At 45.5% G+C, this 26,986-nt stretch overlaps 1 protein-coding gene across 9 annotated transcripts in view; it reads right to left on the bottom strand.

Moving 5' to 3' along the window:
- The window catches only part of ZNF618 (zinc finger protein 618), a 165,237-nt gene that overhangs the window by 99,398 nt on the left and 38,853 nt on the right, over window positions 1-26,986 (bottom strand). The gene's annotated exons all lie outside the window — the stretch shown is intronic.

Below are 26,986 nucleotides of genomic sequence, written 5' to 3'. Positions count from 1 at the left end.
TGGAGACCCCGCTGGAGACCCCGCTGGAGACCCTGCTGGAGACCCCGCTGGAGACGAGACAGAGAGGTGAGCGTATGGCCCAGGAAAGTAGCAATGAATTCAGAGGAGACATCAGAGGACATGCCAGATACAGATCGTGCATAAGGACATCTAACCTTTCATTTATTCCGTCAAACCAGGCCCAGGCAGGCAAGTCTGCAGCCCTTCAAGAGACAGAGAGGGAGCGACAAGGAGACCAGAGGGGTGGGGAAGGGAAAGGAGAAAAGGGGAGAAGAGACCCAACCTAAGATTCAGGGGTGAGAAATTACCTCCCACCGAGCCATTCCTCTGTGGAATTTTTAAAAAAGGAGAACTATATCAATGAATTTATTGAGTTCCATCACTTTGAGATTTTGAGTAAGGAGACTAAGGCTCAGAGAAGGTCCATTCTTGTCCATCCTTCAAAGTCCAGCTCAAATGCCCACTCCATCATCCTCCATTTTTCATGCTTCCCAGGAAACACACAGAGAGCAGTCCCCACTCCTGACAACCTACTCTGGGCCCCGACACTGTCCTATGTGCTTTGCTAGTGGGTCCCACTTCATTTCCCAACAATCTATGTGGTAGAAGCTGTTCTCATCTGCCTTTTCCAGATGGGAAACGTGAGGCAAGCATAGAGGGTTGGGTCGACCAGCTGTCCAGGTCCAGCAGCACTTACACCCAAAGCAATCTGGCTGTCTGTGGCTGTTGAGGCCTCAGTCTCTCCACCCTGGAGACCTGATATTCACCCAATATTGACTCATGTCTCCACAGCACAGGACCGAAGTAAAAGCTGGAGTTTTCAGAGCAAAAAAAAATCAAGTGCTGAGTGAGGAGAAGAAATGAAACAAAACACCCAAACACACCCCAATACAACTTCCCAACTCCAAGAACAAAGAAGAACTCTAAATGTTTCCATAGAGGTTAAAAAAAAACCCTATAGAGAAACAAGACTCAATCTAGCATTAGAGTTCTCATCCACAAGATCGAGGGCAAGACATGAGTGTAATAGCTACTACACGGGTCTGAGAAAAAGGACTTTGAAGCTGGAACACAATCACAGACCAACCCATCACTCCAGTGTGAGGGAAAATAATGACTTCTTCAGATACACAAAGATTCTGGGGCCACCCCAGCACCTTTTCAAAAAAAAAACACTAAGGAAAATGAATCCAAGAAAGAAAACAGAACTTTAAAAGGAAGAAAAAGGAAACCAACGAAACAAAGTTAACTCTAAACTGACTAGAAATGCAGTCTCAATGCAACGCTCACATAATTCCCAAAAAACACAATGCAGGTTTTGTTAAAAGCTGGAAATAAAATTCCACATCACATTAACCAAGAACTGATTGATTAGAAAGGAAAAGAAAATTGTAAGTGCGACTCAATTATCTGTGTGGAGGGTGAGAGTAATTAGACACTAATTTAGTCTCGTCCAAGTTCAAATATGTTTGTTAAAAATGTAATCATAGTGACAAATGAGAAATAAGATGACGACTTCCAAACCAATGCGGGTGGGGTGGGGCAAGCATCAGGAGTAGAAAGAGAAAATAATAAGAAGAAGGAAAAGGGGGAACTAAAGAAAACTTTAGCAATTCAACCAAATCAGGAGGAAACATCATGGACGACCAAAAGCAAAATAAGGTGGCAAAAAGAAGTTGAAACTTAAAGAAGCAATCACAATGAAAATGAACGGTATATAAATTCCCCCTTAGAAAACACGGTATACACAGGACATACAGTCAACAACTTTGTGGTAATTATATACGGTGGCAGCTGTATATAATTATGCTGGAAACACTGGGGGGACACTTTGCAAAGCATATGGTTGTCTAACCCCTGGGTTGCACACCTGAAACGAACACAGAAGAGTATCAAATACAAACTGTGAAATGAAAAAAATTAAATAAAAACAATGTAAGAAAAACATGATATAACAAGTTGGAGGGGGCAGTTGTAGGCAGGTCAGCAGCTAACACAAAAGACCCAAAGGCTATGACAGAAAGGCTTACAGCGATGTTAGAGAGGGCTTACCCGTGAGGAACGCGGGGAGAGGGGACACTGTGTCTACTAGTCCTTGTGAGGTCTTAAATTACTTTAAAACAAAAAGGTTTCTTCGAAAAATTAACAAAATGTCAAAAAGCAGAAGTGGTAATAGACTCCATGGCAACAAAGAAAAAGAATTATAAAGAACAGAAAGATTTTTTAAACTGATCTAAAATTCAACCACCAAAAGAACCTGCAATAATGAACTTTTATAATCCATAAACTACCTAGAGCAAAACTTGTTGAAAGCACAAGAAGAAATGGAAAAAACAGTCAGTTATAATAGGACAGAGAATGCAACATGCTTCCCAGAAATGCACAGATCAAGAGAATTAAAAAACCAAAAGCAAAAATGAGGCAATAAAGAACTTGAAAAACAATTAGCTAGTTTCATATATTTTATATGTAATTATAAAACAATAAACATCTTTTCAAAAAGCCCTAGAACAATTACAAACTGATCGATGTGATATAGGCTACCAAGAAACTTTCAATGTTATTTTAAATTACAAATTACACAGGCCATATTCTCTGACCACAAAACAATAACACTTAAAACTAAACAAAAAGAGAACAACAAAGAAATGGAAAAGTAGCCCAAAGGTTATTTAGAGAAGTTTATTTTTAAAGGAATGAAAACAAACAGCAGACCTTTAACATGGACAATGAGAGAACGTGGACAATGAGAGCACGATCCAGCAAAAGCCACAGGACGCTTCCAAACCAGTCGTGCAAAGAAGTGAAGGAAGAAAAAAGAAACCAGGAGAAAGTAGAAAATGAACAAAAAATAATCCAAAGTTAAAGAAATGGAAAACAAAAATTTGATAATAAAAGCAAAGGCAGCAAGTTCTTTGAAATTACCAATAAAATAGCTAATGCCCTCCACCTCCAGAAAATAAAATTTAAAAATATTAAGAAATGAGAAGGTGGCTATAACTAAAGAATCGGAAAGAGGGACACAGGGAAAGAGAAAGGAAAAAAGACTATATATATATATATATACATATATATATATATATATACAATTGATACTTATATATATTTTAAATGCATCTTAAATAGAGCAGTTTCTAAATAATAAAAATTACCCAAAATTGACTCAAGAGCAAATAGAAAGCCTTAATAGACCAATAATCAGAGGAAGAAATCTGAATTATAAATTACTGGCAATGTTCAAAAATTTTACTGGCAAATTCTACCAAATCCTCAATAAACAGATTATATCTACATCTTCTAAATCGCTGAGGGGAGGGGAGCAGACTGATTCTTCCTGCAAAGCCAGCATATTCCTATGAAACCCGGGCAAGGATCATTTAAAAGGAAGAAAACTGTAGATAAATCTTATATAAATACAGATCCAAGATTCCTCCTTAAATGTTAGCAAGTAAGACATGGCACTAAATTAAGTAATACAACTCTAAAAAAGAAACTTCAACCACCCTGGCTGGCATAGCTCAGTGGATTGAGCGTGGGCCTGCGAACCAGACGATCGCGGTTCAATTCCCAGTCAGGGCACATGACTGGGTTGCAGGCCAGTTCCCAGCGTGGGGCTCAAGGGAGGCAACCATAAATTGATGATTCTCTCCCTCTCTCCTTCCCTTCCCCTCTAAAGATCAATAAATAAAATCTTTTAAAAAATAATAAACTTCAACCCAGGCCATTTTGGATAGACTGAGATTTAAAAGGAAGATCAATATAATTCACTAGGAATTTTTTCAAGCCTCCAGAAAGACTCGCCTCTTTAAAGACTGCCTCTCCAGAACATCCCTCCAACACTTAATATAACAACAGAGGTACTCCAGTTAAAGTCAGGAATGACCACAAGTGCCCACTCTCACTACCATGTAATTCAGAATTATTCTGAAGCCCTGGCTGGTGTGGCTGAGTGGGTCGAGAGCCAGCCTGCAAACCAAAAGGTTACAAGTTTGATTCCTGGCCACAGCACATGCCTGGGTTGCGGGCATGAGAGAGGCAACTAACCAATGTTTCTCTTACATGCTGATGCTTCTCTCCCTCTCTTTCTCCCTCCCTTCCCCTCTCCCTAAAAAATAAATAAAACCTTTAAAATAAATTTTTTTAAATTGTTCTGGAGATCCTAGCCATTATAAAAGGACTAGAAAGAAGATATGAGAATATAAATATTGGAAAGGATAAGACAACCCTGCTATCATTTGCAGATATAATTGTCTACATTAAAAAATATATCCAAAAGAATCAGCTGAAAAACTATTAGATTACAAGTCAGCAACCAGACACAGGATAAACATTCACAAGTCAGTGGCTTTCCTACACATTAACAATCACCAATTAAAAAAATATAATGGGAAGAAAAATACCGCTCCCACGAGTAACACAAGTTATGAAATACTAAGCAGCAAACCTAGGGCAGACTGAAGGTACAGTCATTAAAACAGCTGGAAAAAAATGACACAGAATTAGGTAAATTGATCAATTTCAAAGACTAAGAGGTCCAGAGACAGACCCATGTATCTCTGAGAACTCAGAAAATGGTAAATGTGTCACTTCAAGTCTACGGGCAAAGACGAGCACATTCAGTGGCATTCAATAGTGATAATGTGTCCTGAGACAATGCACTGAAGAGGCCACAGCATCATTTCTGGGAACGCAAGCAAAAACTGCTTCACCTGAATCTAGTAATAAGGAAACATTAGACACAGCCGAATTAAAGGGCGTTCTACAAAATAACAGACCCATACTCAAGAAAGAAAAACAAAAACACTGAAGGTCATAGAAGGCAAAAAGGAAGACAGAAGAACTGATCCAGCTGTAAAAAGACTGAAGGGACAGAACACCTGAACACGGCCTGCGATCCAGGGTCTTCCCTCCCTGCACAAGAATCGCTGGAACAGATGGTGACATTGGAATAAAGTCTATAGACGCTGCTGAACAGACGCTGCTGAAAGTGTTTCCAATCTTGATCATTGTGGTTATATAAGTAAATGTTCTTGTTTTTAGGAAATACATCCTGAAGTATTTACGGGTAAAGGGGTATCATGCCTGCAATTTTGTCTCAAATGGTTTAGGGGGGAAATTACATACAGAGAGAGCTGAGGGGAGAGGGAAGGGGAGGAGGGAGGGGGAGAGAGACAGGGAGGGCAAATGAGGAAGTGCTGACACCTAGGGAATCCGAGGGAAAGTGATACAGGAATTACCCACGCGGGTCTTACAACTTTTCTGTAAGCCTGAAATTATGACAAAGTAAGTTTTTAAAAGGAAAAATGTACGTCGCAAGATCTCTTGGGAAAGTTGTGGTTTTGTCCAGATGAAGAATTGTCATAAAACGTGTCTGGGAATCATAGACACCCAACTCTAGATTGATGTTACCTCTGGAGAAGAAGGGAACTGAGGCCGGGGAAGAGGACTGCAACTCTCTGTGGAAAGTTTTATTAAATTCAATCACATGTGGCAAGAACAAATAAATAAAATTTATAAATAGGTAAGAGTGAGACACCTGGAAAAAATACATAAAAATAAATGCCAGATGGATTAGATAGCTAAACAGGAAAGAGAAACACTAAAAAAGTTTAAATTAAAAAATAATACTGGAAAAGGTATTTCTAAGCATCTTCAGAAAACAAAGCAAAACAACAACAAAAAGTAGCACCAATATGCTAGGCTCTGTTCTAAGCATTTTGAGCGCATTATATCTCAATTGATCCTTAGAAACAACCCAATGATATATGTTCTATTATTCCCAGAACACAGAGGAGGCTCAGAGAGACCTTCAGTCACTGGCACAGCCTCCTCCCAGACCCTGAGTTCTGTACCAGTTCTCATCCTTCTAAGCTGCTCATGGCAGAAAAGCCTTCATTTTTGCAATTCCAACATAACAAACTAAAGAAAATAAATCCAAGAGCAGTAGGATTCTAGAAGATTCCCATTCACTCTTTCGACAAATACATTTCTTAAATTATGTCAATTTATTGTTACCATAGTAAGCAGTTCACTTATTTTATTTAATCCTCATACCACTGCCATGGGCTAACTTTTTCTACTCCTGTTTTCAAGCAGAGATAACAGGGATTCAGACTCTGGGAGTGAGTCATTCAAGGTCATGGTAGGTCAGGCAGAGCAGGGATCTGAACCAGGTCTGTCTGCCTCTGGAGCCTGTCCCTTGCCCACTAGGCAGCATCCATCACCTTTCCTATAAAGCACTCAATGCACCACGCTCCATGTGAGAGACTTCCCCTGGAGGAGGAGAAAGAAACTATAGCCTGTGGACTCAAGCCAACTACACCTTCCCCTGGGATGTTAAGAAGAACAGGCCCAATCTGCTTCTGCTGAGACTCCAAGTAAGAATGCTCAGAGCTGCAAGTAAGCATGACTGTGATCAATGCAGCAAACACCTGAGCAGCTATTGTGTGCCAGGTCCCGGGGACACAGTGGGGAATCAGAGTGACTTCACCCCATTCTCAACAAGCTTGTAGCCCAAACAACTGAATATCCAGGAGCAATGAAGGATGAAACTAACAGAGACTGAATGGGGTAAGGGGACAAGGGAGGAGGTTAAGGGGGCTTTAGAGAGGCCCCCAGACCCCCTCTTTTTTCACAAGCAACACTGAGAGCCCAGAAAGAACTGGTTTGTACAAAGGTCAGACAGCCAGCAGGAGGGAGGTAAATTCAAGGTTTCCAACTCCAGTCCTGGGGTAGTGCTCCTTGCCTGGGGCAAAGGTACAAAGACATGCTCAGGGCACAGTGCTAGGGGTTTCCAGAGCCAGACAGAGAAGCAGTGGAGCTTCTGTCCCTGCGAGTAACTCTCATCCCAATGCAGCCTCAGGGGAAGCTGGCCAGAGGGCAGTGGCCGTGTCTTCTCCTGGACCTGCCCTTGGACTGGCAGCTTTCATTTGACCTTAGTAAGATGCTCCCCTTTGTGCACCTGCTGAATTGTCCACAGTGTCATCTGGAAGGAAAGGTCCATCTGCTTCCTCCATAGGGGAACTAGCTGGAAAGGGCAGAATGGCCATGGCGAGTTCACCGCCCCAAGGCCTGGGCCACAAAGTGCAATTCCCACCAGGCAGGGGACCCTGGACCCGGCCCCACACCTGCCACAGGGGCTCCAGCCAGGCCACCCATACTTTCCCTTATCCCTCGCCAGCCAACTGGCCATGTGGCCATTCATAAAGCTAGGTGCTGGGTCTGAGGCTGCTCAGGCCTGTACCTGGGGAGGGGCTGGGCTGGGCTCCTGAGCGTGAGAGCGTGACTCAACCCTTTTGGGCCCCATTCTCCTCCTCATCCCAACACGGCTCCTTCATGGAGTTGCTGTAGCAAACAAGCTTACAAAGCATTAAGAGCTGTACAAGGAATGTCCAGCAGCCCCAGCCTCTCCACACTCAGGCCAAGGCCCAGCACATCCTCACAGCCAAGGTCTCCCTCACACCTCACATATGCCCTGAGCCACACACAGCTCGGGAATTAACTTAATCCAGCTTCTACCATTATCTGATTCCTCACCTGGAGCCCAGAGACCGATGCTTAACCAACGGGCCAGAATACACATGACCAAAAGGGTATCTCCCTCAAACTGCCCCAGGAAGGCTGGGCTCCTGTTCCCACAATCCCAGTTTGGGGAACACACCTGTGAATCCCTTTCTGGGAACAAATCTGCCTCATTTAAGGACAGTTCTGCTTCAGTGAAAAGAGCCACCAGACTTTGGGTACTTACCATAAACCAAGAATCAGGCTTAGGCTCGCTCTGTGCATTTTGTCCATTTAATCCTTACACTCGATGGATGAGGTTGGTTCAATTACTACCCCGACTTTTCAGATGAGTGGGAGTCACTGGACCAACAGGCAACACTGGGGGCAGAGCCAAGGCTCGGCCTGGGGTGGGCTGCCTCCGTCTGTGGCGCCCTCCTCACTGCACTCTGTGCCACGTGCAGCGCGGGGTCGCAAGGCTGAACCCCTCCCCCCAGCCCTGAGAGCAGCGCCACCTACAGACAAAATATGCCAAGGGGTGTGGCCTCCAGCACTCCAGCTCTCTAGTTCCATCACACTCCTGTCTCCACTTTCAACAATAGGAACAGCTCCCATGACTGGCCAATCAGCTCCTTAACTTCCCTTCTTCCAGCGGCCTGCCTTCCTTTCCCATCCATCCCCTCCACCAGCTCAACTACCGGTGCCCATATTTATACCTGGTCACCACCAAGGACAGCACCACGCCCCCCCCCNCCCCCACCCCCCCCCCCCCCCCCCCGTCAGTCTTGGGCACCCTGTCCTCAGACTCCCAGACTCCTCCACCAGCCCTCACTCCAAAAGGACCTCCCAGCCTATCTCCCCTTGCCCTGCCCCCCTCACTGCCATCCTCCCCAGCTTAGACCAGGCCACCATGGGTACCCACCCTTGGCATAATCTTTTACCCCCTAGCAAAACCCCAAGTCAGCTCCTCCCCCACCCCGTCCTGGAGGAACACACACAACCATGTAGAATGTCTGCTTTAAATGTAGGACCACCATTCTCCAGTGGACCCTTAGTAACCCAGCCATTTACCCCCTCAATTCCCTTTCCTGCCAGAGTATTTGAGACGTCCCCCTTTCTCCTCAAACCTCCAACAACCTGCTTTCCAAAGGTGGCTACTTTCCAGAGAAAACAAAAGCAATCAGAAGAAAACGACTCTTCTTTCCACCACAGGCCAGGGACACACTGGCCCAAACATGCCCCTTCCATCCGATGCCTTCCCTTGCTTGGGTGCTGGTCCCATCCCCTCTCCCCAAAATCAGACCACTGCTCCAGCAATTTCCCCTTCTCTCGGGCAACATGGGTTTTCCCTTCTCCACCAGGTCCCAGCACAGACCAAACCCCAGCAACCGTGCCAGGGCCATGCGCCCCTCCACCTAACTCTCCCATTTACAGCAAACTCCAACTCACGTCTATGCTCACTGGCTCCACCCCCTCTCTCCCATTCTTTTAACTCCACTCCATTCTAAGCAGCTGACCCCACCCCCAGCCCCCCAATGAAATCACTTTCCCCAGTGTCACCAGTAAACCGACTCCCCTGTTGCCAAACCCAGAGGGCATTGTCCTTGGTCCTCATCTTGGCTAACATGGCGGATCTCTTCCCCCCTTCCTGAAACTCTTGTTTCTTGGTTGTGAGAAACCCTCACCTCCTGGTTCTCCTCCCACCTCATTGGCTGGTCCCTGCCCCACTTTTAGGAGCTCAGCTTGGGGAATCCTCTGTGCCCACACTTCTTGGGTGACCTCATCAAGTCCCAGAGAGTCCAGCACCATCTGTATGCTGAGGACTCACTGATTTCATACTCAGCTCACCTCAGAGGCATCGTAACTCCGGTCACATGTCTGAGGGTTCCCCTTTGCCCACACCACCACTACCTGCTTCTCCCTGTGTCTCACCCCCATCGGGCAACAGCGCTACCAATCACCTGTGCTCTGCAAACGTCTAGGCTGCAGTGGAGTTGAGTCATCCACTTCCCCTCACGCTCCACCTCCAACCCACTGGTAAGTCCCGTTGGCTCTGACATTGAGGTCCTTCCCATATCTGACCCCTCCGCACCATCTCTCCTTCACCCACCCAGCACCACCTCTAACCCAGGCTCCTCTAAGTTTCCCACCCAGTCTGCTCGCTTCCATTCTCCTCCCTCCCAGAAACCTGAGGGTGTGTATTTGATACTTACAGCAGGTCTTCACTTGGACCAGTCACATTTCAAGGACTCAACAGCCACACACGGCAAGTGGCAACTGCACCAGACAGCACAGCTCTAAACCAAGAACCTGATCGAGTCACTCCTGACCCCTTCCCTGACACCTCACCACTCTCAGATGATGCCCCAACTCCCCCACCAGACATGAAAAATGTCTGACGACCTGCCCCTCCGGGCTCTCCAGCCTCGCCCCTCAACACTCCCCTGTTCCAAGCACACCATCACTCAGTTTGTTAATGTGCCATCTGCTCATGTGCCTCTGAGCCTTGGCACAGGCTGTCCCTTCCACCTCGATGGCTGCTTTCCTATCCATCTGAACACCACTCATTCAATCTGCAACATCCCTTCACCCAGGAAGCTTTTGCGGACACCCTAGCCTCTGCAGAGGCACCCCTTCTCTGTGCTCCCAAATTGCCCATCTTCCCGAACTGTGTGTGCTCCCCAAGGGAAGGGAACATCTTGTTCACCTGCGCTGAGCACCCAGAACTCGTGCTGAGCACCCAGCAGGTGCTCTGCAATTAACTGGTTGAATTAATGACTGAGCGAGGCTGCCTCGCAGTGAGGCACGTCCTATCCCCTCCTCGACTCACTCCACTCTCGGCACCTCCCTGCGCTCACTGACCGCCTCAACACAGAGCCACGGCAGGCTCCTACTCCACAACTTCCTCAGTCCTTCACCGTCCTCACATCTTATCCTGAGAAAGCAAAATTCCACATCCCCCCAGGATTCTGATTTGGGTAGAATGACGAACACACATTTTCATGTAAAATACATGCCGGTACTAATCTGGTCTTTACTTCCCGTTCCTACCCCAAACAAGGCCAAAATCCAGGCAGGAGAAATAATTTTACGTGAAAACTGATCCTACTGAGTCTCCACCAGACCTCAGCCCAGGGAGGTGGCACTTCCATACCAACACCACTGGCACCAGCAGCCACCACTGTTGCCCAATGGGGGGCACCGCCACTGTCCCAAGACAGATGAGAGATCGAAGCGAGGAGGGCTAAGGCCTAGGGCCTTGTCTGTTCCCAGGCACCCTGTCGTCAAGCTTTGATGGGCAGAAATGCAGGCATGCGGCTGCGCTTACTAACTCAATCAACATGTTGGTTAATGAGTGCTCCTTTGCAGGTACCAGGCCAGGTGCCGGGATACAAGATGGAAATTACACCTTTAACAGGAAAAAACAAAAAAGAACAAAAAAACCCTAAACTACAATGACAATAACTTCCTGTCCATGCAAGGACCAACCTGCATCTTTTTAAAAGGTTTAAAAAAAAAATAGGAGACTCCTGGAACCTACAAAATCACTACCATGAAGTTCAATGCGTGTCTAAAATTTAATAAATTTACAAAAAATTTTCCAGCATAGAAGAATAATTAGGATAATGATGTAAACTAACTGCAGGTTTAAATGTAGAAACCTTTTTATAAGCAAGCAAAACACATGCAGTGTTCTTCCTGCCATTAAATGACTTCAGTGACACCATATCTAAGAACATAAACAGAAGATAACCCAGACATGTGATTCGATTCTCTCCCCACCCCCAAATTTCAGTTTTACCCAAGGAAGGCAATTCTGAGTTTTGGATTCAGAACCTACAGAGACTGCCCGGCCCTGGGCGTCCCCTGCACACAAGGATGAGTGAGTGAACCCCTGGTTTATCACCAGCTCCTGGTTAACCCCGGGAGCACCCGCCTCCCCTCACGACACGGGGACGCCCCGGAAGCCAGGCCTGTTATCAGAGGAAATGCTCTCTCTTTAGAAACGTACTCCTCGCAGGAACGGAAGTCCAGGATAAACACGCTGAGTTACTGGTTATTCACTCGCCCCCATGTGACGCCATCCCTACTGTTCTTATTAGGAAGCCATTTTATTATGGGCATACCTGGTTTTACGGCATTTCACTCCACTCTGCTTCACAGACACTGCATTTTCATCGATATCGAGGCACGACCCTCCACCAGCAGAAAGATGACTCGCCAAAGGCTCAGATGATGGATAGCACGTCTTAGCAATAAAGCATTTTTAAATTAAGGTATGTACACTTTTCAGACGTAATGCCATTGCACATTTAAAGGACTACAGACAGTAGAGCATAAACACAGCTTTTACATGCACTGGGAAACCAAAACATTCTTGTGACTCACTATATTATATTTGCTTTATTGCAATGGTCTGGAACCAAACCGGTAATATCTCCCAGGTATGCCTGTATTTAACAGCAACAACAAACACAAAGCTGACATCGGGAAATACTTCCGTAAAAACAAACTTGTAAAATCATTCCCTCATCTCTGGTGAAGCACCAAGTAAGAGTTGCGCTGGCTGCGTGAGAGCCCAGAGTGCTGGAAGGGTTCCCATGGTTCTCACTGCGCCACTGGACAGACTGAGGCCCAGAGCAGCCAGGCCCGGCTTCGTCCCCCAGAGGAGAGGCAGGAGGATGACAAAGCCCAGGCGGTAATCCGTCTGGCCAGGCCAAGCAGGGAAAGGGGAAAGCAGCAGGAATCACTCCATGCCCAGGCCCTGGCTGTGTTCCCATCCCCCTCCAGGCAAACTTAAGGGCGCCAAGCCCCCCAGCACAATCATGAAATAAGAGGGCATCAAAATCCACCAGGTAGGGACTTCCAGTTGCAGCTCTCCCACGGAAAAATCACAGACGTCATCACTGCTGTCCTCACGACAAGAAAAACGCTGCACAAACTAACAATCAACAACTTTCTATGGACTGAAGAATTGGGGTCACAGAGCACTCCACCACCCTGAAAACTGGAGAGGCAAAAGCGGAGAAATACAGCTTACTGGGAACTGCAGCCAAAGGTGGAGCAGTGACTGGTAGGAACGCCTACTGTAATTGCTTAATTGCTAGAAGCGGAGTGTGAACCAGCCTGAGAGTTAAACATCCCAGGGACCCAGTCTTAGAGGAGCCACCACACCTTCGAGCTTCAACCTCAGGAGCCTCAACAGGTTCCTGCTTCAGAGGGAAAGGTGGGGAGGAGCGCGGCAGTAACCATTTGAAATTCTGAGAACAGAACACAGCCTGTCCTTAAGAAATACGACTTCATCTTAGACTTGTCTGTCCTAGGGGAAGGGCAGTTGGGCCATGCCACCCCCTAGCCTTTATGTCACACATAAAAGGACAAAAAGAAAAGGCTCAGAAATACAGCCCAGGGGCTCAGGCCCACTAAAATCGCCTGAGATGTAATCCTAAGAACACAGACCAGTTCCTCCCCCTAATATCTTACCACTACATCAAAAAGATGCGAGCCATAGCTGGGCAGCTCAGTTGGTTACAGTGTCGTCCTGGACACCAAACGGCTGTGTGGTCGATTCTCAATCAGGGCCCATACCTAGGTGGTGGGTTTGATCCCCAACAAGGTACTTGACAGGAGGCAACTGATCAACGTTTCTCTCTCTCTCTCTCTCTCTCTCTCTCTCTCCCCCTCTCCCTCCCTCCCCTCCCCCTTCCTCTCTCTCTAAAATCAACAAACATATACTTGGGTAAGGATTTTTTAAAAAAAGGTTAGAGAATAACAACAGTGGATTACAACTGAGAGCTGCAAGACACAGATTCTATTTAAGGAGGAGATCTTAGGGAAACCCAAAGACAGCAGGCAAGGGGGAGACAAACAAAGAGGAAACTGAAGCCTATGAAACCTACAGCTGCCTCGAACCTTAAACGCAGCCCCACAGCACCCCACAGCCACATAAACATAAAGCTTCACACTAAAATCATCACGCTCTGAGTTCCTCTCACTAAACACGTCAGGTCTGGCTTGTAACAAAAGCGCTAAAAGGCAGGGGGAAAAACTCAGTCTGGAAGGACAAAGCAAGCATCAGAACCACACTCAGCTATCATGCAGATTTTGGAATACAAGTTAATGTAACTATGGTTAATATGCTAAGGGCTCTAGTGGAAAAATTAGATAGCATGCAAGAACAGATGGGTATCATAAGCAGAGAGATGAAAACTCTAAGAAAAAGAAGGAAATGCTATCTATCAAAGACACAGCATCAAAAACGAAGAGCGCTTTGGACGGGCTCCTCAGCGGACTAGACACTGCTGAGTCACTGAGCTGGGAGGTAGTCGGCAGAAAGTGCCTAAAAGGAAACACTCAAAGAGAAAGAAGAATGAGCTGATCTGGACTTCTGGCTTCCACTTCAACACAGAAAGAGCCTAGAAGTCATCACTCCGGTATCCCACAACAAGAAAAATGCTCAACAAACTGAAAAATCGACGACTTTTCTTAGATCCAGCAGAGAATTGAGGTCACAGGGCAAACCACTGGCCCCCAAAGTGGGGTGGTGCGCAGGTGAAGAGTCAACATTTACCACACGGCCGAAGCTGCCACGGCGGCCAGTAACTGGTAGGAGGAGCACTTGGAGACTGGGCATGGACTAGCTCAGGAGAGAAAAACTCCTGGGGGCCCAACCCTTCCGTGAGTTTTTCCAGGAGCTTCACTGGTTCCTCAGGGTTAAGACAGAAGAGAAATCTCCTTGTGGTTCGGGCATGGGGAGGGGAAAAGGAGCAATTCTGAAATACACCCAGAGGGTTCTGTTCTAGTCAACAAAGGCCTACCCTCAAAGTAAACTGTGTGCCAGAGTCTAACCAGAGTGAGTTTTACCAGGGCCTACCTGACATGGGGGAAAGGAAATCCCCAACGCCAGTGCCCTCTGGACTTCCCGTCACACCTACAGTGGGTAAGATAAACCTGAGAAGCACCTGTTCAGGTCACGGCGCGGGGGCCACTAAACACTGAAAACTAATCATACCATCCTGAAATCCTTCTCCTCCCACACCACCAGGGCCTCTGGATAACAACAGAGGACTGTCGCTGAAAGACCGGTGAGGCTCCTGCTCCTACTTAAGGAATCTCCAGGGAAACCCAAAGAGAAGAGAGAAGACAAAAACAAGGACACCAAAGAACATTTTAGTCACAGACACCTACGGCTACAGCAAACTGTTAACACAACCAAACTGCTAGCCAGATAAACATAAACCTCACACTAGAGACCTATTTATCTTTCACCCAGTACATCAGGTGTGGCTTTCAGCTTGACACTAAAGGGCTGATGATATCAGTTCCCTTACTAGATACATCATCTCTGGCTTTCAACATCAAAAAAAAAATTACAAGGCATGCTAAAAGGCGAAAACAAAACAAAAACACATCTTCAAAATCTGGTGAGATACAGCAGACACAAATTTAGGAAAGATCAAACCAGGAATAATTTTCAATAACTGTAATTACTATGCTAAGGTTATAATGGAAAAGGTGGACAACATGCAAGAACAGATGGGACTATAAGCAGAGAGGAAACTGTAGCAAAGAACCAAAGGAAATGCTACAAGTGAAACTTCCCAAACTCACAAAGAGAAAAAAATGTAAAAAGACAGAACTGAACATCCAGTAACTGCAGAACAGTTACAAAAGGTGTAACGTACATGCAATGGGACTATCAGAAGGAGAAGGAAAAAAGGAAAAGAAGAAATATTTGAAGTAATAATGACTGAAATTTTTCCAAAATTAATGATGACGTCAAACCACAGATCCAGGAAGCTCAAAGAGCACCAAGCAGAATAAATACCCCCCAAAATCAACACATAGGCATATCGTATTTGAACTGCAGAAAAACCAAAGATAAACAGGAAGTCCTGAAAAAGCTAGAAGAGAAAACAAAGCAAAAGTTTACCCATACAGAAACAAAGATGAAAACTACATCAGATTTCTCTGCAAACACCATGCAAGCAAGAAGGTGGTGGAATGGTATAATGCTGAAAAGAAAAAACCCACAAACCTAGAAAAATCTGGAGCCAGTAAAATTATCCTTCAAAAGTGAAAAAATTAAGACAAAAATTAGGGGACTGTGTCACCAGACTTGCCCTACAAAAAAGTTAAGTTCTTCAGAGAGACAGAAAATAACATAGGTCGGAAACTTGATATACATAAAGTGTTAGAGAAGGAATAAGTGAAAGTAAAATGCAATCTCTTCATCTTTTTGTTCTTAACATATAAATATTTGCCCAAAATTGTAACAACAATATAGTGGGTGATTACAGCTCATAAACAAGTGAAATGAATGGCAGCAGTGTTCAAAGGAGGGGAGGGAGCAATTGGGAACACTCTGTTTTACGGCACCTGCACTATTTGTGAACCCGTGTAGTGTAATTTGAGAATGGACTTAGACTCATTGTAAATGTATATTGTAAAGTCAAGGGCAAACACTAAAAAATTTCTTTTAACAAAATGAGATGATAAAAGTGGGGAAGGGTAATGAAATCATATAAAATGCTCAATTAAAACCAGAGAAGGGAGCCCTGGCTGGTGCGGCTCAGTGGCTGAGTGCCAGCCTGCAAATCAAAGGGTTCGATTCCCAGTCAGGGCACATGCCTGGGTTGTGGGCCAGGTCTCCAGTAGGGGACGCTCAAGAGGCAACCACACACTGATGTTTCTTTCCCTTTCTTTCTCCCTCCCTTTCCCTCTCTAAAAAACAAATAAATAAAAACTTAAAAAAAAAACAGAGAAGGGAGAAAAAAGTGAAATACAAATATATATATATATATATATATATGAAACAAGGATAATAAGTAAAAAACAGTTCCAAATATGGTAGACATTAATACAACTATATCAATAATCATGTTACACGGGAATGGTCTAACTATACCAATTCAGAGACTTTCAGAGTGGACTGAATAAAAAAAATTTCAACTATATATTGTACACAGAAACTGCAATTTAAATATCAAGACAGATGCATCTGGTTTAAAAATAAACACAGAGAAAAACATACCATGCTAATACTCATTAAAAGAAATCTAATTAAACGATGTCACCCCAGTAAATTTAATAAATTTAAAAACATCTAAAGTAGCTATTTTAATTGCAGACAAAGTAGAGATCGGAGCACAAAAAACTGTCAGGAATAAAGAGGAGCATCACACAATGACAAAGGGGCCAAGTCTCCAAAACACCCTTATCATGGATGCACCTACCAGCAGCGCATCAAAAGGTGCGGCAAACACTGACGGAACTGACTATAAAAAACCGGCCGAACCCACTATCAACATCATCCGCCACAGCCGACAGATGCAGCAGGGGAAACATCAGTAAGGGTGCGGTGAAACGGCACAGCACAGCACCATCCGTCAGCTGGACCCACCTGACCTTCGCAGGGCCCTTCCTTGAACCACAGCAGAAAACAACATTCTTCTCAAGCTCACATGGAATAGTCACCAAGGCAGACCACATTCTCCGCCATAACACACGCCTTAACACGCTTTAAGGAAAAAAAAAAACCCCAGAAACTACACAACATACGTTCTTAGACCACATGGATTCAACTAGAAATAAATAACAAAAAAACTAGCTAAATTTTTAAGGATTTACTAGAAAGTTCCAAAATACTTGGAGATTAAACCACACACTTCTAAATAATGCATAGGTTAAAATATTAACCTTCTAAGAAATTTAAAATATTTTGAACTAAATGAAAAGGAAAACACAATTACCAAAATTTGGGGAAACTAGAGGTGGAATCAGGGGAGGGAGGGAGGGCTGGGCTGGGTGGCGGGAGGTAGTTGGGGGAGGCAGACAACTGTACTCGAACAACAATAAAAAATAAAAATAAATTTGTGGAAAGTAGCAAATATAGTGCTTAGAAGGAATTTATAGCATCGAATACATAAAAAAAGAGAAAGATCTAAAATCAATAATCCATGCAGCCACCTTAGGAAACTAGAGAAAGAAGAGCAATATAAACTTAAAGCATCAGCAGAAAAGAAATAATAAAAATTAGAGCAGGAATCAATGAAATTGCAAATTAGAAATCAGCAGAGAAAATTAATGAAACCAAAGCCCAACTATTTGAAAAGATCAATAAAATTTAATAAACCTATAGCTAACCAAAACAAAAAGACAGGAAACAAATACCTACTAACAACAGAAGTGAAAAGAAAAACCAGCCATCGCTACTGATCCAATGGACATTAAAAGGATAATAAAGGAAGATTATGAATAACTTGTTGCCCACAAATTTGATAATCTGGATGAAACAGACCATTTCTTTGATAGATACAACCTACCAAAATTCACACAAGGAGAAAGAAATCATCTAAATATGCCTATACATACATATTCACATTTGTGAATATGTGAATTCATACACACACATTTGTATATTCACATATATAGGCATATTCATATTTTTATGTACGTATATGGAACCAAATCAATAACTAATAACATTTCAAAAAAGGAAGCTCCAGGCCCAGACGGTTTTGGTGGTAAACTCTAACAAGCCCTTAAATGACACCAATTCTCTATTTTGTCTTCCAGGAAACAGAAGCAGAGGGGATACTTCCTAGCTTGTTATGTGAGGCCAACATCACTCTAATACCAAAACCAGATAAATGCATTACAAGAAAGGGAAACCACAAACCAGTATCTCTCCTGAACACGGATGCATAAATCATCAACAACATATTAGCAAATTGAATCCAGCAATGTTTAAGAAGAAATGTGTACCACAATTGAATGCAACTTATTCCAGGTAAGCAAGACTGGCTCAACATTCGAAAATCAATTCACCTGAAGAAGTACATTCCCATATCAAGAGATGTGCATTTCACAAGATCCAATACCCATTCATGGTAAAAAAAAAAAATATTAGAAAACAGACCAGAGGAACTTTCTCAACATGATAAAGAGCACATACAAAAAAGCCTACAACTGCCCTCACACTTAATGGTAAGAAACTAGATACATGTCCCCTCCTCCCCACTCCTATTCAGTCATTCACATCACTGGAAATCCTAGCTAATGCAATAAGAAAGACAAGGAAATAAAAGATATGTAGATCAGTAAGGAAAAAATAAAAGTATCTTATTCACAGATAACATGACTATTGATAGCAAAATCCCCCCAAAAAACAATGTTTTAAAACTGGACTTAATGGTGATTATAGGAGGTTGCAGAATACAAGAGTAGTATTTAAAAAGTCAATAGTTTTCATAGAGTAACAATGAATAATTAAAATTTGAAATTAAAAACACAATACCACTTATATTAACACCAAGAAAAACAAGAATTAAGATAAACCTAACAAAATATGTACAGGATATATGAAGAAAACAACAAAACCCTAATGAAAGTAATTAAAGGCCTAAATAAATGAAGATATATTTTATACTCATGGAAGGAAGACGCAATACTGTTAAGATGCCAATTCTAAAAATTTAATCTATAGAATCAATACAACCCCAATTAAAATCCCAGCAAGTTATTTTAAGGCTATGGATGCTAAAGTGTATGTGGAAAGACAAAAGGCCGCAGTAGCCAGCACAGTACTGACGAAGGACAAAGTCAGGAAACTTACACTACCCAGACTCTGAGACTCACTGTAAAGCTACGGTAACCAAGACTGTGGTGTTGGTGAAAGAGGGGACAAATAATCAATGACTCACTGTAAAGCTACGGTAACCAAGACTATGGTGTTGGTGAAAGAGGGGACAAATAATCAATGGAACAGAAGAGAGAGCTCAGAAAAAACCCACACATCTACAGTCAAATGATCTTTGAAAATTCGGTACAGAATAGTCTTTTCAACAAATGGGGCCAGAACTGGAAATGCATGTGCAAAACAAAAGAAGCCAAAAAGGCAGAAAACTATACTTTATTTTAAAACAATTAAAATAAAATTAAAAATTAAAAATAAGCCAAACACACAAATGAAAAACAAACACCAAACAAAGCCCTGGCTGGGTGGCTCAGTTACAGCATCACTCAGTGCACCAAAAGGTTATGGGTTCGATCCCTGGTCAGTGCACATACCTTGGTTGTGGGTTCAATGGAGGCACCTGATCTATGTTTCTCTCACATCTCACATTGATGTTTCTCTCTCTTTCTCTCGGTCTCCTTTCCTCTCTCTCTAAAAAAAAATTCAACAAATGGCCCTGACTGATGTTGCTCAGTTGGTTGAGCATCTCCCATAAAGCAAAAGATCACTGGTTCAATTCCCGGTCAGGGAGCATGCCTGGGTTGCGGGTTCAGTCCTCCGGTCCAGTGCGTTCAAGAGGCAACTGATCGATGTTTCTCTCACATCAGTATTTCTCTACCTCTCTTTCTCCCTCCCTTACCCCCTCTCTAAAAATAACTAACTAAAATCTCTTTTTAAAAAATAACAAACATACCCTAGAATGAGGGTAAAAATAAAAACCACTCTCTCAGACACAGCCTTGTTCCCCAACACACAGAGCCACCGATCCCCACCACTTTCTCCAGACAGTGTCTCCCCACAGCTCTCCCCGCAGCTGCCAAATCACCTTCCCTCGGCCCCATGCAGCCCCTTTCACACCCAACCACGGCTGCTGAGTCAGGTCAAAGCTTTCAGAGCCCACGGCAACCTTCACATCCACTTCAGGCCTTTCCTCAGTCCCATTTCCACTCCACTTTACTTCTTTCTTTTTGTCTACATAAGTTGCCTCCTGGAGGAACTGAACCATTTGTTGGGCCTTAATTCTCCCTAGCACTGTGCAACGTAGTAGGCACTCAGTAAACACTTCTGAAATGATAAGCCTTTAAATTGTGTACATGCCCTATGTCTTTTCAGTATGTACATAAATACACCAAATACCAACACATGGAGTGATTACCTCTGGGAGGGAAGGTTATGGGCCATTTTGATTTTTTTATTCCTTTTTTTTTGTTCACCTGAACTACCTAACTGTTCAGTAGTGAACATGTATTACATTGGATAATAAAAATAATAATAGAAGCAAAAAAAAGGCAAAAAAATCACAACATAAGAAAGGCCAGCTTTATACAAAGGAAACGTCAGAGGTGATGATTCACTTTACAGAATGCATTTCTTGCTTTGTAAAAAGCTTTGTCATAAAAATATTTTATGCAGAAAGTAGTCCGGAAAAAAAAAAAGGATTTGATTTGTGGGAAACTTTCAGGATAGTGTGAAATTCAGAAAGTCTTGTTCCCCCAAGGAGAATGGAGAGCTGGCTGTCCCTCATTCCTCCTTCCAACCACACGCTGTTAAAGACCTTTCCCTTCTCCCCTCGAGGGAGGTCACAGCACATTCCCAATTCTGTCGCTTCTGAGCACTGTGACCCCTGACCCCACCAGCCTCTGGGGTTTCTCCTTCAGAAGCAGGTGTTTTGTGACTCTGGAAAAACAGGCTGGATTCTCAGCTGCTACCACCAGGAAGGAGCCTTCCATCGGACTGGATGGGGACAGGAACACCCGCAGCCCCACAGGCCAAGGGAAGGAGCAGTTCTCTGGATCTCTGGCCTCAGAGCAGAATCTCAAGGCACAACACTGACCCAGTTTGACAGATGAGGAAACAGATCAGAGAAGGAAGTGATTTACCTACCGTTGGCCAGTTATTCAGTGGAAGAAACAAGACTCGGGACTCCAGCCTTGGGCTGACAGATGCTAAACCTTCATGATAAATGAAGCTTTACGTTCAAGTAAGTTTTAAAAAAGGCAAAGCAGTCGAGTGCCTGATCTGTGCCAGGCTCTCAGCCAGGACCACCAAGGGAGAGCCACCGTCTCTGCCTGGGTAGAGCCTGCGTGCTAACAAGGGAAGCCCACCACACAACTCCTAATGGACTCACGCTGACTCCCACCCAGGAAACAGTCTACCTGGCGAGAGAGTTCTCCCCTCAGCCAGGTGGGATGCAAACATGTGGCCAAGCACAGCCACAACTAGCCCCGTGGCTCCCTGCAGACCCCCGCCGCCGGTTAAAACCCCATCAATACTTCCACAAATGGTCCTGTTGTGGCTCTTCCCATCCCAGGCACTGTGCTTGGCACTTCACATCCATTACCGGATATGAATAGCTAATGACCACCCTATGATGTGAGCCTGCTTATCCCCATCTAATAAGCAAGTAAATCGAGGCTGAAAACAAGTGAAAAATCAAAATCGACTCTAGTGCCTTCTTATAGGACTTCTCCCAGCAGCAGAGAGAAGTGTGTCTGGTATGAGCTGCACTCTGCAGGGATCCCCATTCCCAAAACACACACACGCGCACACACACACAGCTGGGAGGCCTCTGGGCCTCTCTTCAGCATCCTCACGGCCACTGATTGAACCAGGTCTGTCCAGACCCTGGGGTACCAAGGGCTAAGGGAGGAGGACCCAGGGGTACCTGGGAGCTCTTCCAACAGAAATTCCTTATTCTGGACCTACAGCTGCACAGGCCCCAGTGCCCAGCCAGGGCCAACCAGGTGCCAGGCCTCTGCCCAGCCCAGATGGAAAGGGACCCTGGCCGCAGGCCCTCAGCACCCTTGCTCACTCAGATCGCCGCAAGGTGGGGAGGTGGGGTGATGGGAAGGCTTCAGCCCGGCTCCAGCCCAGCTCCGCCAGGGACTGACCGAAACACTGGGCAGCGCCCTCCCTGCAGTGCAGCTAGGCGCATGGGCTCCACCCTGGCTCTCGACCGCTTAGCCTCAGTGTCCTCATCAGTTAAATGGAGATGGCGACGGCCCCTCCCTCCCAGAGCTGTCCTGAGGATGAAACACACACAGCATGCAGACAAGGGTGCCTCTCACATGAGCCTGGAGTTCCGCCATCAGAGCCCATACGTACAGGGAGGCAAGAGCAGGTTTACAGTTGCGAGTGCAAGAAACATGGAGCTCATTCTTGTATTATTACTTGCTAATTACTGTATTATTTTCCACACAAACAACTGTAAATCTACTTTTGCCCCACCCTGTATCATATTGCCTACTACACTACCTTGAACCCCACCAGGCAAGGGGTCCTGCTGTCTCACTCATCCCAGAGAACATGCCTAGACCATGCCTGGCCTACTGCAGGCGCTTGATAAAGACTTCTCAGATGAGGAGCAAACGATGGAAAAGAATGCTAGAGTGGGTGCCTTTCCTGCTCTGGGCCACCTTGCCCTGGAGGGAGTTAGTTATGCTGAGTGCTAAGCTAGAGGTGCACCAGGCTGAGCAAATGCTTGGCTACACCCCAGGCTGAGCAAACAGGCCCCCAGCATCCCTAACCAAAGACCACAGAAGGCTTGCTGTCTTTGACAGGTGGTCTTCCAACATCTGCTGGAATCTCTCCCTGCCCTTGCCCCACAGTAAGATCACCAGAGTAAGTGCTCAACAAATACCGGTTCTGGGCAAGCTCTCACTGCCTTCCCCTCCCAGGTGACCTGCTCCAAGCAAACAGCGTTATTCTTCCTGCCCCTCCCACAGCTCCCTCAACTGCAGAACACCTAGGCTGTTGCCCACGACCCAGGAGAGCTATGAGAGGCTGGCAGCTGGTGTTCAGGTACCCCTGCAGCTCCACTCAGGCGCTGACATTTTTTTCAAATGTTCGTGATTTCCAGACTCCTTAGCACTATGGAGAGGCAGTCACTTCCCTCTCTCTGGGTCTCAGTTTCTCCATCGACAAACTGGGACAGCCATCCCTGCCTGGCCCGCTTCCCAGGACCACTGTGCAGAATCGGTGAGAATGCAGATGGCTAAGAGCTCCGCAAACCTGAACTTCTGAATCAAGGCGGTATCAGTATCCCCAACTCCCCCTGGAGAAAGTTCTCCCTCGCGAAGGGACCAGCACCATTCTCAAAGGACGCCGGCCACAATGGCCCAGAGCCAGCCAGGCCTCTGGACTCTGAAAAGGCTGCCACTGGCCAAGTTCGCTCCCAGCATAAAGGTCTGCCCAAATGGATGACAAGAAAGCCTCACGGCCAGTTTTCCTCTTCAGAGGCACACACACACACACAACCAACTCATAAATAAAAATCTGATTAGACAGCCTTTTCCAAAGCCAATGTGACTGAGTTTTAATCTTTTATAAAGAAAAACTCATAAAATATTCAAGCGAGGCCCATGCATCGCGGGAGGCCAGAAGTGGCTCTCGGAGCCCCCAGCTGCACACCCACCAGTGGGGCCCCAGACCCTTGCCAGCCACCACTGGAGCATCCGGCCCGCTGTGGCGGCTGTTTCACCGAGTCATTGTCAGGGAGCAGGTCTGGGCTCTGCCAGCCCCAGCTCACTCTCCAGCCAGCCTGCTTCCCTTGGCTGCTCTACACTCTTGGCCTTCTCTGCTCTACAAGATCGGGGATGCCCCAGGCTGCTTTTCAGACTGCACAATGCTGAGAACAGGCTGCGAGGGGCAAAACGAGACTGGTAAGCCCCTACCCTAAGGCACAAGGAGAGGAAACGGGGGAAAGACCCTCCCCCCACTTTCCAGCTCTCGAATTCAGGCTCCCCAGGAGGGGGCTGCAGCCTCAGTGCCCTGGCCTACTCAGTCTCCCTTTCCAGGACTCATTCAGTCCATGCATCTGGAGATTACTTGCTGTGACCCTACCACGTGCCAGACACTGTGAGCGTGAGGGGTACAACGAGATGACAAAAACACTTGCCCTCCTTTGTGGAATCAGGGTGGATACCTGAACTGAAGCAGGGACAGTGCGCGATGCGGCTGGGACACTTGGAGAGTGTAAGACAATCATCAAAGACGATGGGACTTGTCCTTAGGGCAGAGGAACCTGCACAAAGGTGGGGCTCTGGATAAATCTGGAATAATTTGAGCAACAAAGAATGATAGCAATGCATTATAATCCATATAATAAGTCTAAAACTGTTATGTTTGTATCAGTTTAGGCACCCAGGAGTCTACACTGCCACAAATAAGTGAGTAAGTAAATGAGAAAGTAGAGCTCTTTTTACATTAGAATTCAAATGTAAGTAAGAAGTAAGAAGTTCCTATTCGAAAGCACTACAATAATAACTATTGCAAGCAAGAATCATCCACGGATGCCAAAATCAGTGCACAAAAAGTATGATGAGGAAAAAGGATACCTGCATAGTTACAAAGTACCTCCCACAGAATACTTAATATGAAGGGTAACAGAGTAGCTTTACAGAGAACTTCACAAATACCACCTTAACCCGAGTTCCAAGTTCACATTGCCAGTGATGAGTCACATCAACACCCTGTACCTTCTGCTGTGATGCACTGAGAAGGGGACAGCCTCACCCTGGGGTGCTACTGGCGGAACTGTATAACCCGAGTCAGTGACCCAGCAACATCCAACACACCCCCAAGGGGTGATCTACAAAGTAACTAGTTGGGACTCTTTAAAAGGGTCAAGGGCATGGCGCTCAGAGGCAGGCCAAGGATCTGTCCCTCTAGACCAAGCAAGGGCCCAGTGGGACCACTGGCGGAATTTGAATAAGGTCTTATGATTACCTCATATCATTGCATAATTATGAATTTCCTGCATTAATATTAACTTCTTAATATAATTTGAGCATTATGCAATAATTCTGTAAGGTGTTAATATTTGAGGAAGCTAGATGAAAGGTATATGGAAACTCTCTATATTATTTTTGCAAGTCTGAAATTCTTTCAAAATGAAAAGTTGGAGCGGAGCGATGCTGCTCAGGTCGGGCACCAGATGAAGATGCTGGCTCAAATCACTGGACCGTATTGTATGAAAGGCACACATCTTGCAACACAACAGAGTCAGCGGGGCAAGATGCTCTCCTCCTGAGAGGGACCGTGGAGACAGCAGTTCTCACCTCCCCGCCATCTACCCGGGATCACCTGCCACCTACCTGCACGCCTTACATATCCTCACAGTTACATGCATATCTGGTGCGGTATCATGATACCCATTCATCACACCATGCCTCTGCTTCCCAACTTCCCCAGGGGCCCCGGCTGGGTAGAGCATCAGTTGGTTAGAGCATTGTCCTGATACGCCAAGGTTGCGTGTTCAATCCCCAGTCAGGGCACATACAAAAACCAACCAGTGAATGCCTACATAAGTACAACAACAAATTGATGTTTCTCTTTTTTTAGTTGATGTTTCTTTTTCTCTCTTTCCTTCTCTCTCTCTCTTCACCGTCCTTTCTCTCTCTAAAATCAATACTTAAAAAAAAAAAACTGCCCCAGGGAACAGTTTCCAGGCTAGACTGGAACAGTTCACGCCCACAACTAAACAACAGAGGACGACTCCTAACTGCAGGAGTGCAGCAAATTGAATTCGGTGTTAAGCTTTTTTCTACAAATCTTCTGCTGGGACTTGTTACCGCCACTGTGTAACGAGCTCCTCATTGGTACCATGAAGGAATGAACAGCAAACCAACCCTGGTAAAAAGATGGAGAATCGGCTAGTCCTGTCCACGTGGTCGGCGGCTTGGTTTTCTGGGCCTGGCTCAACCTGGGATTTTTTTTATTACAGCCGTATAACAAGGTCATATTTTCTGCTAGTAAAATTGTCCCTGGGTCACACAATGGAACCAAATTGATCAGTATTTCACAGTGTTGTTACCAGAAAAAAGCTTTCTGGCGATCCCATGCTTCCCCTCAAAGCCACAGTACACAGACACGTACGCATATAGTAACAGCCCATCTCCGTCAGTAAAAGGGAATAATAATGTCTCCTCATAACACTGCATAAAGATAAATGTGATAAATACTAAGTACCTTCACTCACGCACACACTGAAGCATCAACATGCACCTGCTATGTCAGGCCTGTGCTGGGAACTGAGGACGGTGATGGACAGACAGACACAGCCTGTGCCCTCGTGTGGCTTGAGACCTGCTTCTCGTTTCCTTGGGCGGCAACATTCTCCACCTTGTTTTCAGGTTCCTCCACAGGGAACCCAGGATCTGGCTGCTCGTCTCTCCATCTGTCCACCAACTGCTCTCTTTCCCTTCCTCCTCCTCACCCCCGCACCCCTTCCATCCCGCCCCTCCCCAGACACTCTCACTGCCCCCCAAACACTGTTCACTAGACCACCAGCTACTTGCATCCTCCCCCAGAAGAGGTTTTAGGCATCTGGAAATACCATTTGCATATGAAGCCTCTCCCCAGTTACAACCTGCCTCTTCATTAGAGCCTAGGATGACCTCTCCTTTCCTCTCCGCATTTTCCTCAATATCAATCACAAGGTCACACATCTCCTCTAGCAGGTGTCCCTGACCCCGCCCCTGTCCCATCTGAGGCCCCTCTCTCCTCCCACCACAGCGCAGCAGCCCCGAAGCTAAAAAAAAAGGAGCCAACAGCCTGACTTCTCAGGAGCTCACCTCTCCCTTCATCCTGTCTCTCTGACTATGGCCGGTCAAGAGCAAGGGCCACGCCCACCATTTCAAAAGCCCCATCCCACGTAGGGCAGGCAGGACAGAAGCTGTAGGTGACATGCGGCTGGTGGATGAAAAGCACCTTCCAGAAGCCCTCCACAATGGCCACCGTGGTGGATGG

This window comes from Sturnira hondurensis, unplaced genomic scaffold (assembly GCF_014824575.4).
Source record: "Sturnira hondurensis isolate 20B ecotype Veracruz unplaced genomic scaffold, ASM1482457v3 Scaffold0010448, whole genome shotgun sequence".
NCBI lineage: Eukaryota > Metazoa > Chordata > Mammalia > Chiroptera > Phyllostomidae > Sturnira > Sturnira hondurensis.
Note: the sequence above shows the minus strand (reverse complement) of the source record. Positions and strands in the feature narration are given on the sequence as shown.